Here is a 3,737-nt window from a genome sequence, read left to right on the forward strand (position 1 = left end):
CCTAACGCCCGCCGGCCGGGGAGCCGCGCCCCCGCCGCGCGCCTCAACCGCCTATCGCCGCGCGGGGGCCGGCGTCACGCGCTGCGGGGGTGGGGGTGGGCGCGCGCAGTCACGGGACAGTTCGGGCTCGCGCCGCGGGGAGAGGCCCTTCGCCTGATTGGCCCGGCGGCGCGCGAGCCCCGCGCACGGCTATAATTGGGCTTGTGCGCGCGAGGTGCCCTCCATAGCGCCCCGCGGGACTGGGGAGCCGGCTCCGCCCCTTCCCCGCCTCCCTGCGGAGCGTGTGACCGGGCGGGGGGGGACGGACACACCGACCGACGGACAGACCGCCTCTGGAAGGGGCGGGCTCCCTGTGAAAACTGCAGGCCTCCGCGGCGGAAGGAGCTGGCGGAGCAGGCGGGTAAGAGTCCTCCGCGGTGGGGCGGCACGGAAGGGACCCCGGGCCGGCGGCGCGGCCTTGCCCTTCCCTGCGGGGACCCGCTTCATCCCCCTGAGCCGCCTCGCCTTCCCTCGGCGAGGGGCTGCTCCCAGAAGTCTGTAGCCTGCTTCTCGATGCAGGCTAAAGTTTAGAATAATCAACGTCATTAAAACTTTGCAGTACCTCTGTAGACCTGACTATAATCACAGAGCATCGGTTTATTACAAATTAGACAGAAACGTCTTACTGTCACTTATGCTTCCTTATAATTCACCTTTCACATATAGTTGCCCTCAACAAAACTACATTTTACTATGTAGTTTTACTACTTTTTACTTCTTCAATTGCAGGTATCCTGGGTAGGTTTTGCAGGTATCCTGCAATTGAAGAACTATTGTTTAAATATGGTTTGTCTTCTTATACATTTCATATGACATGTACCATCATGGAAGTTTTATTTAAAAGTAAGCCGGCAAAATCTATTTCCATAAAATAATACTTTTTTAAAAAAATTTAATTAAGTACCTGGTGGCCTATTCAACTCTTGAACTGAGATGTAATGTTTCACTTCATAGTGTTTAATGCATCCTTAACTGGAACATGTGTCTGGGTTGTATCACACTACAGGGTAAACAGCTTAGGTTGTCAACAAAGTCTCCAACTATGAGATGAACCCATTCCCACTCAAATGCAACTAGTAATTTGCATCCAATGTAAATTAAACTGTATTTTAGTTAAAGCAGATGAATGCTGAATGCATGGAAATTGGTATTTCTGAACAAAATAACAGTTCAACTATATAAAACCACATAAACATCCTCTTCAGAAGTGTCCTTATATCTTAATGTCCTTGCCATCAGGAAAAACATTCATTATTAAACAGGAACACCACCAACTTGGGTAATTGAAACTAATTGGAGCAGTTCTTTATCACATCAGGGTATGGTGTTTTTCAGATAGGCTGCCCTGTAGCATGTTCTTCATATTGAACTTGGTAAAAAACAGAAACGTATAAACCCCCATGTTCTCCAGTGCAGGTGAGAAACAAACAACAATGCCAGAAATACAAAACCTGCGTGCCACGCCAACCCCCTGCTTTCAGTCCTTGTTACTAACCTCATCTGCACGTTTTGCCCCTTCCGTCACAGCTGCTCCTATTTGCTGGATTCTGTGTTTGCCATGGGAGTGTGTTCTGTGTCAGTTGTTCTAGCTTGCTTCTGTGGATGAGAAATTGCCTTTTAGAGAGTTTGGTGTCTTTTAGCATTTAGAATAACTGAAGGATTGAGTGTTGAGAAGCACAATGGATGGGTGTCTGAGGGAACTCTGAGGTTTTTTGCCACCTTTTTTTCCTTGGAATGCTCAGAAATATAGAAATAGCAGAACTTAAACCTTGCTTTGTATCTGCTGTTGGAAAAGAGATTTGCATTTACTAACTTTGACAGGAAGAGTGGCCCAAATTAATACTTAACAGCAGAGAGATACAAGACATTCCTGATAGACAAGAAGGAACCATGCTGTATGACCAAAAATATTTTTTTTTCTAAATACTACTTTTTGTAAGATTGCCATCATGAGAAAAGGTTCAGCTGAAATGTAATTATGAGGTTTATACTATTTTAAAAACATTTAAGACTTTTAAGGACACTTTTAAGTGGGTAGAGAGATAGAGTCAATCTCAGGTGAGGTAAGCATGTCCCTGTTTAAAAGTAGGCTATGTTTTACACAATACATTCAGCTGTGTCCCTATAGATGACTAAATAGGGCAGCTAGAATGTTCCTTTGGCAGCCAAAAATATGCTGAGTAAAGCAAAAATAAAACCACTGTATTCCTATTTATAAATGAGTTTTGAATAATACTTGAAATATCTCAAAAACTCTCACAATCACACATTTAGGCTGGGAACGATTATCTACAAGTATGGGTGATGGTCAACAGTTACATGATGCAGCTAGGAATTAAGGGCAGATTTACTATTTCACGCTTAAGTGGATTAATCAGGAGCTATGATATAAAATCAAGAGAATTTTTTTGTTTGTTCCATATAGCACCAGTGAACTGGGTGTTTCTGGCATAGCAAGAATTAAAGTATTTGGCTGTAAACCTGTTGTGCAATGGCTTAGAATTTTTACATGTTCATATGATTTTGGTGGGCCTGTAAATCCAAAAAACAGGTTGAAACCTCAATGCATACTCACTTATAGTGAGTTTTGAAATCCAGCTGCTCTGTTTGTACCCTGTCCCACTTCCAAAACAATACAGTCTGTATTGATTTAACTGCTAAGAAACAATGTGATAATCAGTGCTAAACCACCAGGACACCACCTTCTGTTTCTGGTGGGCTGGGGGAGAATAGCTGCTCCAGGAAGGCTGTGTCTTTTCCTTCTTTACGGGGCTGGGGCAATCCTTACCCGACAACCCTCACACTGCCAGCCCTGGGGTGCTGTGCCAGCTGTGACACAGGCCTCCTGTGGGCCTAAAGCCTGGTTCCTCCTGAGATAAAATCTTCCAAAGGGTCCTCAGGCTCCCCAGGGGAGCCTACAGCACTGTAGGAGCAGGGATGGGTCAGGCTGTCCGTACCAGCAGTGACAGATGAAGCAGGGGTGGTTTGTGTTCAGGTTACACACGCAGCTTCTGCACTGCAAAACACAGCGAAGCACTCATTCAAACCTCTCCAAAAAGTTTATCACCCAAAGTGTGTTTTTTAAACTTGTTGGCTTTTCAGTGAAAAAAAAAAGATCCTTTCTACCTTACTACTTCTTGACATCTGAAGCAAAAATAGGACGGGACGTGACTTTATTTCATGGTATTTTTTCCTTGCTCGTATTGTGTGAGAAACTTTAATTAAGTTTCTATGGAGCTGAAACACAGCTGCTGCTGTTAAATGTTTCCTCTCTTTGAGTTAAGAATTTTTGCTCTTTAATAGACACATAAAAGTCAGTAAACTGTCCCTGGCACCTGAAGCTAAGCACAGACCTGGGGCAATCGAAGGACTGGGAGTGTAGACCAGGCTTGTGGCTTTTTGCATAATGTCAGCTCATAGTGCAATTCTTCACAGAGCTGGATGTGGGCAAAAAAAAATGAATACAAATAAAAAGTTCGTTTTGGAAGAATCAGCAAGAGGGTTTAGTCAGAAGCATGGTTCCTTTGGGTGAACCCCTGCCAGAAACTTCTCCTGGCATAATGGACGGGGTCAATCAAGGACAGGCAAAGCAGCCGGATAGTTCTTTCGGCAGCAGTGCCAGCTAGTGATAGCTTAAGCTGGCCATGAAATTGGACCTGAATCTATTACGTAAAGCGGGACCTCACAGATCTGTAACT

Source organism: Calidris pugnax, unplaced genomic scaffold, assembly GCF_001431845.1.
Source record: "Calidris pugnax isolate Ruff unplaced genomic scaffold, ASM143184v1 scaffold103, whole genome shotgun sequence".
Lineage (NCBI taxonomy): Eukaryota > Metazoa > Chordata > Aves > Charadriiformes > Scolopacidae > Calidris > Calidris pugnax.